This window comes from Monodon monoceros, unplaced genomic scaffold, assembly GCF_005190385.1.
Source record: "Monodon monoceros isolate NGI ecotype Baffin Bay Population unplaced genomic scaffold, NGI_Narwhal_1 Super_Scaffold_2, whole genome shotgun sequence".
NCBI lineage: Eukaryota > Metazoa > Chordata > Mammalia > Artiodactyla > Monodontidae > Monodon > Monodon monoceros.
Window position 1 is genome coordinate 69,022,448 of NW_021703776.1, and position 10,250 is coordinate 69,032,697.

Genomic DNA, 10,250 nt, shown 5'->3' on the forward strand with positions numbered 1-10,250 from the left:
ATGACTGTTTTTGAATTATGGTTTTCTCAGGGTATATGCCCAGTAGTGGGATTGCTGGGTCGTATGGTAGTTCTATTTGTAGTTTTTTAAGGAACCTCCATACTGTTCTCCATAGTGGCTGTATCAAGTGACATTCCCACCAGCAGTGCAAGAGTGTTCTCTTTTCTTCACACCCTCTCCATCATTTATTGCTTCTAGATTTTTTGATGATGGCCATTCTGACTGGTGTGAGATGATATCTCATTGTAGTTTTGATTTGCATTTCTCTAATGATTAATCATGTTGAGTATCCTTTCATGTGTTTGTTGGCAATCTGTATATCTTCTTGGGAGAAATGTCTATTTAGGTCTTCTACCCATTTTTGGATTGGGTTGTTTGTTTTTTTGTTATTGAGCTGCATGAGCTGCTTGTAAATTCTGGAGATTAATGCTTTGTCAGTTGCTTCATTTGCAAATATTTTCTCCCATTCTGAGGGTTGTCTTTTGGTCTTGTTTATGGTTTCCTTTGCTGTGCAAAACCTTTGAACTTTCATTAGGTCCCATTTGTTTATTTTTGTTTTTATTTCCGTTTCTCTAGGAGGTGGGTCAAAAAGGATCTTGCTGTGATTTATGTCATAGAGTGTTCTGCCTATGTTTTCCTCTAAGAGTTTGATAGTTTCTGGCCTTACATTTAGGTCTTTAATCCATTTTGAGCTTATTTTTGTGTATGGTGTTAGGGAGTGACCTAATCTCATAATTTTACATGTACCTGTCCAGCTTTCCCAGCACCACTTATTGAAGAGGCTGTCCTTTCTCCCCTGTACATTCCTGCCTCCTTTATCAAAGATTAGGTGACCATATGTGCGTCGGTTTATCTCTGGGCTTTCTATCCTGTTCCATTGATCTATCTTTCTGTTTTAGTGCCAGTACCATACTGTCTTGATTACTGTAGCTTTGTAGTATAGTCTGAAGTCAGGGAGCCTGATTCCTCCAGCTCAGTTATTTGCTCTCAAGATTGCTTTGGCTATTCGGGGTCTTTTGTGTTTCCATACAAATTGTGAAATTTTTTGTCTAGTTCTGTGAAAAATGCCAGTGGTAGTTTGATAGGGATTGCATTGAATCTGTAGATTGCTTTGGGTAGTAGAGTCATTTTCACAATGTTGATTCTTCCAATCCAAGAACATGGTATATCTCTCCATCTATTTGTATCATCTTTAATTTTTTTCATCAGTGTCTTATAATTTTCTGCATAGAGGTCTTTTGTCTCCTTAGGTAGGTTTATTCCTAGATATTTTATTCTTTTTGTTGCAGTAGTAAATGGGAGTGTTTTCTTGATTTCACTTTCAGATTTTTCATCATTAGTGTATAGGAATGCTAGAGATTTCTGTGCCTTAATTTTGTATCCTGCTACTTTACCAAATTCATTGATTAGCTCTAGTAGTTTTCTGGTAGCATCTTTAGGATTCTCTGTGTATAGTATCATGTCATCTGCAAACAGTGACAGCTTTACTTCTTCTTTTCTGATTTGGATTCCTTTTATTTCCTTTTCTGCTCTGATTGCTGTGGCTAAAACTTCCAAAACTATGTGAAATAAGAGTGGTGAGAGTGGGCAACCTTGTCTTGTTCCTGATCTTAGTGGAAATGCTTTCAGTTTTTCACCATTGAGGACCATGTTGGCTGTGGGTTTGTCATATATGGCCTTTATTATTGAGGAAAGTTCCCTCTGTGCCTACTTTCTGGAGGGTTTTTATCATAAATGGGTGTTGAATTTTGTCAAAAGCTTTTTCTGCATCTATTGAGATGATCATATGGTTTTTCTCCTTCAGTTTGTTAATATGGTGTATCACGTTGATTGATTTGTGTATATTGAAGTATCCTTGCATTCCTGTGATAAACCCCACTTGATCATGGTGTATGATCCTTTTAATGTCCTGTTGGATTCTGTTTGCTAGTGTTTTGTTGAGGATTTTTGCATCTATGTTCATCAGTGATATTGGCCTGTAGTTTTCTTTCTTTGTGACATCTTTGTCTGGTTTTGGTATCAAGGGGATGGTGGCCTCGTAGAATGAGTTTGGGAGTATTCCTCCCTCTGCTATATTTTGGAAGAGTTTGAGAAGAATAGGTGTTAGCTCTTCTCTAAATGTTTGATAGAATTCACCTGTGAAGCCACCTGTCCTGGCCTTTTTTTTGTTGGAAGATTTTTAATCACAGTTTCAATTTCAGTGCTTGTGATTGGTCTGTTCATATTTTCTATTTCTTCCTTATTCAGTCTTGGCAGGCTATGCATTTCTAAGAATTTGTCCATTTCTTCCAGGTTGTCCATTTTATTGGCATAGAGTTGCTTGTAGTAATCTCTCATGATCTTTTGTATTTCTGCAGTGTAAGTTGTTACTTCTCCTTTTTCATTTCTAATTCTATTGATTTGAGTCTTCTCCCTTTTTTTGTTGATGGGTCTGGCTAATGGTTTATCAATTTTGTTTATCTTCTCAAAGAACCAGCTTTTAGTTTTATTGATCTTTGCTATCATTTCCTTCATTTATTTTTCATTTATTTCTGATCTGATTTTTATGATTTCTTTCCTTCTGCTAACTTTGGGGTTTTTTGCTTTTCTTTCTCTAATTGCTTTAGGTGCAAGGTTAGGTTGTTTATTCGAGATGTTTCCTGTTTCTTAAGGTAGGATTGTATTGCTATAAACTTCCCTCTTAGAACTGCTTTTGCTGCATCCCATAGGTTTTTGGTCATCGTGTCTCCACTGTCATTTGTTTCTAGGTATTTTTTGATTTCCTCTTTGATTTCTTCACTGATCACTTCGTTATTAAGTAGTGTATTGTTTAGCCTCCATCTGTTTGTATTTTTTACAGATCTTTTCCTGTAATTGATATCTAGTCTCATAGCGTTTTGGTCAGAAAAGATACTTGATACAATTTCAATTTTCTTAAATTTACCAAGGCTTGATTTGTGACCCAAGATATGATCTATCCTGGAGAATGTTCCATGAGCACTTGAGAAAAATTGTATTCTGTTGTTTTTGGATGGAATGTCTTATAAATATCAATTAAGTCTATCTTGTTTAATGTATCATTTAAAGCTTGTGTTTCCTTATTTATTTTCATTTTGGATGATCTGTCCATTGGTGAAAGTGGGGTGTTAAAGTCCCCTACTATGAATGTGTTACTGTCGATTTCCCCTTTTATGGCTGTTAGTATTTGCCTTATGTATTGAGGTGCTCCTATGTTGGGTGCATAAATATTTACAATTGTTATATCTTCTTCTTGGATCAATCCCTTGATCATTATGTAGTGTCCATCTTTGTCTCTTGTAATATTCTCTATTATAAAGTCTGTATTCTCTGATATGAGAATTGCTACTCCAGCTTTCTTTTGGTTTCCATTTGCATGGAATATCTTTTTCCATCCCCTTACTTTCAGTCTGTATGTGTCCCTAGGTCTGTAGTGGGTCTCTTGTAGACAGAATATATATGGGTCTTGTTTTTTTATCTGTTCAGCCAATCTGTGTCTTTTGGTGGGAGCATTTAGTCCATTTACATTTAAGGTAATTATCGATATGTATGTTCCTATTCCCTTTTTCTTAATTATTTTGGGTTCATTATTGTAGGTCTTTTCCTTCTCTTGTGTTTCTTGCCTAGAGAAGTTCCTTTAGCATTTATTGTAAAGCTGGTTTGATGGTGCTGAACTCTCTCAGCTTTTGCTTGTTTGTAAAGGTTTTAATTTCTCCATCAAATCTGAATGAGATCCTTGCTGGGTAGAGTAACCTTGGTTGTAGGTTTTTCTCCTTCATCACTTTAAATATGTCCTGCCAGTCCCTTCTGGCTTGCAGAGTTTCTGCTGGAAGATCAGCTGTTAACCTTATGGGGATTCCCTTGTGTGTTATTTGTTGTTTTTCCCTTGCTGCTTTTAATATGTTTTCTTTGTATTTAATTTTTGACAGTTTGATTAATATGTGTCTTGGCGTATTTCTCCTTGGATTTATCCTGTATGGGACTCTCTGTGCTTCCTGGACTTGATTAACTATTTCCTTTCCCATATTAGGGAAGTTTTCAACTATAATCTCTTCAAATACTTTCTCAGTCCCTTTCTTTTTCTCTTCTTCTTCTGGGACCCCTATACTTCAAATGTTGGTGTGTTTAATGTTGTCCCAGATGTCTCTGAGACTGTCCTCAGTTCTTTTCATTCTTTGTTCTTTATTCTGCTCTGCAGTAGTTATTTCCACTGTTTTATCTTCCAGGTCACTTATCCGTTCTTCTGCCTCAGTTATTCTGCTATTGATCCCATCTAGAGTGTTTTAAATTTCATTTATTGTGTTGTTCATCATTGCTTGTTTCATTTTTAGTTCTTCTAGGTCCTTGTTAAATGTTTCTTGCATTTTCTCTATTCTATTTCCAAGATTTTGGATCACCTTTACTATCATTATTCTGAATTCTTTTTCAGGTAGACTGCCTATTTCCTCTTCATTTGTTAGGTCTGGTGGGTTTTTATCTTGCTCCTTCATCTGCTGTGTGTTTTTCTGTCTTCTTATTTTGCTTATCTTATTGTGTTTGAGGTCTCCTTTTTGTAGGCTGCAGGTTTGTAGTTCCCATTGTTTTTGATGTGTGTCCCCAGTGCTAAAGTGGCACCGATCCTCTGTGCAGAAATCTTTCTGCTTTTCCCCCCACACCCCTGTTGCTGTGCTCTCCTCCGCGGCCCCGAAGCTTTCGCCCTCCACCACCCTCAGTCACCACCCACAAAGGGGCTTCCTAGTGTGTGGAATCCTTTCCTCCTTCACGGCTCCCTCCCACTGGTGCAGGCTCCATTCCTATCCTTTTGTCTCTGTTTATTCTTTTTTCTTTTGCCCTACCCGGGTACGTGGTGACTTTCTTGCCTTTTGGGAGGTCTGAGGTCTTCTGCCAGCGTTCAGCAGGTGTTCTGTAGGAGTTGTTCCACGTGTAGATATATTTCTGTTGTATCTGTGGGGAGGAATGTGGTCTCCGCGTCTTACTCTTCCGCCATCTTCCCCCTAAATTCTTAATTTGGTTTAATTCCCAGAAGATGACAGTGATAGAAACCGGATTTTTGTGTTGAATTGAAATATGTGCTACTTAATTTTAGCAGAATATGTTTTCTTAAATGGAAAAAGAAAATTCCCATTAAAGTATCAGACTAGTTAAAGATAACTAGTGGCAGACCAGTTGAAGAGGAGTATAATACATTTTTGTTTTACTCTTTGGTTCACTTTACATGTTTTAGAAAAAGCATGAGATGGGGAAAATCTTTTGTTTGTTGATTATTTTAAAATATTTATCTGTCAAGTTGATTTTAGCCTATAATAAATTGGCATATCAGGTTTATAAAGCAATCATAGTTAGTAATTAACTTTTCTCAACTGAAAGAAAAAAAACCTACGGAAGTGACATACACTTTTAAGTAGAGAAATGAAGCAAAGAAAAATTGTGATCTAGATAACCTGAAGCAATATAGCTTAAATTGGATGTTTGGGACTTTTATATGGTGATTTTATACTTTTCCTTTTCTTTCTTTTTCATTACATTCCCACCCTACATCCTTTTCAGCACTTGCATCTTAAAGATATTCCTATCTGGGACTTCCCTGGTGGCTCAGTGGCTAAGAATCCGCCTGCCAATGCAGGGCACACAGGTTTGAGCCCTGGTCCAGGAAGATCCCACATGCCATGGAGCAACTAAGCCTGTGCACCACAACTACTGAACCTGCGCTGTAGAGCCTGCGAGCCACAACTACTGAGCCTGCACGCCACAACTACTGAAGCCCACGTGCCTAGAACCTGTGGTCTGAAACAAGAAAAGCCACTGCAATGAGAAGCCTGTGCACCACACAAAGAGTAGCCCCTGCTTGCTGCAACTAGAGAATGCCCTCATGCAGCAGTGAAGACCCTACGCAGCCAAAAATAAATAAATAAAAAAAAAGATATTCCTATCTTCCTTTGTTAAAAGATAAATAACATTAGAAGGAACATTTTGTCCATGCCACTCTCTCACTTCGTCCCAGCTTACCCTTCCCCATCCCCGTGTCTTCAGGTCCATTCTCTACATCTGCATCTTTATTCCTGTCCTGCCCCTAGTGGCATGGACATATATACACTACCAAATAGCTAGTAAAATAGCTAGTGGGAAGCAGTCACATAGCACAGGGAGATCGGCTTGGTGCTTTGAGACTACATAGAGAGGTGGGATAGGGAGGGTGGGAGGGAGATGCAAGAGGGAGGTGATATGGGGATGTATGTATATGTATAGCTGATTCACTTTGTTATAAAGCAGAAACTAACACACCATTGTAAAGCAATTATACTCCAATAAAGATGTTAAAAAAAAAGGAACATTTTGACCTTTTTTAAAAATAAATTAACCAGTCATCATATGATATGGATTTTGAGGATAAAGATTTATGCTACATGGTAAAGAAGACAAAGTTGGGAAAGTGAATAATACTGAAGCAAGAGATCTTCACAGATAAATTTTGCTTGTTATAATTTTAACCCATATCAAGAAAAGAGGCAGTGATTCATTCCAAAATTTAATGATTTAAAATAGTATCAATCATTTATTTGCTCAAAATTCCAAAATTTATGCAGGGCTGAGCAATGGTATCAGGTAAGTAGCTCAATTACTCCTAGAAAACCCACTTCCAAGGTGGCCTCACTCATGTTTCTGGCATATTGGTGCTGGCTGTTTCAGCTGGGAATTCAGGGCCAGTGGCCTCAGGTCTCCATGTGACCTCTCCACATGGGTAGGTGGGGCTTCTCACAGCATGATGATAGGCTCAGGGTAGTTAGACTTTATTCATGGTGGCTAACTTCCTCCAGAGCATGAAAGACACTTGCAGGCCTTCAGGCCTGATTCTTCAGCAATTCTACATCTCCTCTGGATCATTGTTTAAGTTTTGTCCTCTGCCTATAATGTCTTCCCCATGCCTTTTTGCTAGCCTATGTCTTATACTTCCTCCAAGATCCAGCACAAGGAGCACTTCCTTCATGAAATCTTTTCTAAATTATTCCATATCGGTATACTAATACCAATATGGAATCTGATAGCTCTTATAATCTGTAAAATTCATTTTGTCACTGAAAATATACTGTCTTATATTATTACTTACTTTCCTGTGGTTAGGATATTCTTTCTCCTCAACCCACGATATGGTTTTCAAAACACAAACCAAGGCCCATATCTCTATATCACAGTGACCACCATGAAATATGTACTAAATAAATATTTGATAGAAAGGGCAGCTGAATACTGGGGCATCTTAGTTCTTTTTAGGAGACGTTATTCTGCTTGAAGTGATGTATGTCTTGAACTTATTATAGATGCTTTGTAAAAAAATCTATTTGAGGAGATGTTTACCTGTACTACCAAAGAAGATTTTTAATTACTCATTAGGTATAATGAGTTTGGATCATTTATCTTATTACATTTTTTTCAATCTTTTTTTTTTTTCTCTTCATGTCTCTTGGTCTTTCTCACTGATCCAAAGCAGCAACGTTTTTTTAGGATGTTCAGCATCAGTGAGGTAAGCCAAAAAATGCAAAGATAAAACTAGTTAGCATGCAAATAAATGAGGAGAAATGTTTATTAACCTAGTTGTCTTCAACTGGAGAGAGAATTAGAGTAACATTAATAGTATACATTTTCTGAACCACATAGCTCTATCAACACAGGCAGAGCTGTGATCAACATATTAACTGATTTTTGTCCTCTACTACTCCAGATGTTTGCAACTGTTATGACCTGGAGAGTAATAAATGTACCATTACAGTGAGGAAGGAAAACTGGTGAAAATAGGAACTTGACAAGGAATAAGTTGGAGCTGTAAAACAATGAATTCAATCTAAAAAATGTCTTGGCTTACAGAAGTGTCAGCATCTTCAAAAGTAGTTTCTTTTCAGGACACTGCAGTGATTTCAGTTTGAAGTTTCTAAACTTTTAACTCAAGGTAATGAGCCAGTTAATAGGAGACTGGGTTTTGTGTAGGAAGAAATTACCCAGATTGATAGGAAACTTGAGAAAATGAGTACAAGCTTTAATGAGATTGGCAAAAGGGTCATGTGTCTGAGAGCTGAGATGGAGTAAAAAGGAATGATAATGGGAGAAATCATTAAAGACCATGGCATGAAAACCAGTAAAAATAAAGATGAGATATAGTACCATTGGATCTACTTCTCTAAGAGGCCACAGAATTAATTTATTTAAAGATAAAGTGATCTCTAGATATTTGGGAGTAAGGAGTCCATGGTTCAATTGGAGCTTTGTCAATGATTTAGTTTTAGTTCAATCCAAAATAATGAAAAAATAAGTTTTAATAGAATAAATCATTCTATGCTGGTATATATTCTAGTTTATAGGCAACTTTTGGAAAGAGCAGGTCATAAGCACTGCCTCCACTTCCTCTTCTCTCAGTCACTTCTCAGACCACTGCAATCTGGCTTCCACCCCCACCACCCTACTGAAATTGCTGTGAGAAAGGTTAGCAATCATGTGATTGCCAAATACGTTAGCCTCTTTTCAGCTCTCAGCCTATATTTCCTTCCAGCAGAATTTGATATCGTTGATCTTTTTTTTTCCTGTAAAGCTCTTTCTTGGCTTCTAAGACACAGTTATCTCTTATTCTTCCCTAACGTCTCTGACTGCTCTTCACTTTTCTCCTAGTTCCATCTCTTCTGATGGAGTTTCCCAAGGGAGTTACTATCTTTTCTCACTTTACATGATCTTCCTGAATGATCTCATGCAATCCTAACATTCCAACTATTGCCTTTGTGTCTCTGAAATACTGATTTTTCAACTCTTTCTTGAGCTTTGGATTTGTCATTGGATTTACTGTAACTCTTCAGTCTTGATATTACCCCCTCAAACCTTGGTGGGGTTTTTTTGTTTGTTTCGTTTCTTGTTTTTCATGTCTCAGTTATCAGCAATCATATTTACCCTGTTGCCCAAGCTAGAAATCTTGGAGTAATCTTTTCTTTTTCACCATTCCTCACTGCTTATATTAAAGTCTGGTCCTTTTTCACCTTTCCTCACTGCTTATATTAAAGTCTGGTCCATCCAACCTCTGAAATGTGTCTGATATCCGTCCATGACTTTCCATTGCTACTACTGCTATCCCAAACCCAGTTCGTTTTATTTTTTTGCTTGGCATTTTTCTTAGTGTTTTCCTAACTCGACTATCTTTCTGAATCTAGTTTGTCTCTATCTATGTATTCTTTATATTGCTGCCAGAGTTATCTTTTTAAATGTTGGGTTTGATCATGTTACTTCCGTATTAAAAAAAAAAAAATCCTCCTATGTCTTGATGATTTGAGGGCTGCCTGCTAAACTTCTAAAAATATTATCTTCTATGAACTCAGCTACTGATCCACAAGAATGGGCTTCCAGAAACCATATTTATTCAGTGACAACCCACTCTCCAGCCATAGTTGATTGGAACAGAAGTAGATACCTGAACTGGCTCAATCTCTCTCCCTCCTGTAAAAACTTATGAGCAATGGGGTCACCATATTCTAATATATGAAATGGAGAAGAATTAAACAGACTGGAAAAGAAAAGAAAAGGAGAAATGAGTGACAATAAACACACTATATTCCAGTGCTTCCCAGGCCGTTACTTCTTTTTCATTCTTGAATTCTGTAAGGCATCTATATCCTTACCCCTTTCATTGTAGATACCACCCAAGTAGATATCTGTTATTTGCAACTCAAAGAGTCTTCATAATTATGGTTGTTAACAAATTAAGTTCAAATTCTTTGGCAGTCATGCAGTATCCTTCAAAAGCTAGCTTTCAAGTTTCATCTCTTTTCACTGCCTCCATTCTCCATAATAGCCTCAGAAGACCATACAACTTTTGCTCAACCTTATGTCTCCATGAGGTCATCCTCTTCCTTTTCCAAACATGCTTCCTTCTCAGAAGGTCAAGTATTCATTGCTCTTTCTAGCTTTCTTTATTTTTAAATTTATATTTATTTATTTATTTTTAGCTTTCTTTATTCATAGCTTTGTTTAGCTTTCATATTCTCTCCCCTCCTTGTCCAGCTTAGATTCCACAGGTCATCATTCTCTCAAGGACATCCTCAATTACCATGCTCCTTCCTCAGACTTCTTTACTAATACTCCCTCTTTCCCTGAACCATCAGTCTCTTTGTACTAGAGCATCCCCATCAATGTACAAATATGCTCTGGTATCTCCTCTTGATTCAATACCACCTCTCATTCCATTTTTCTGCTTCCCTTTGAAACTAAACTTCTTGAAACTG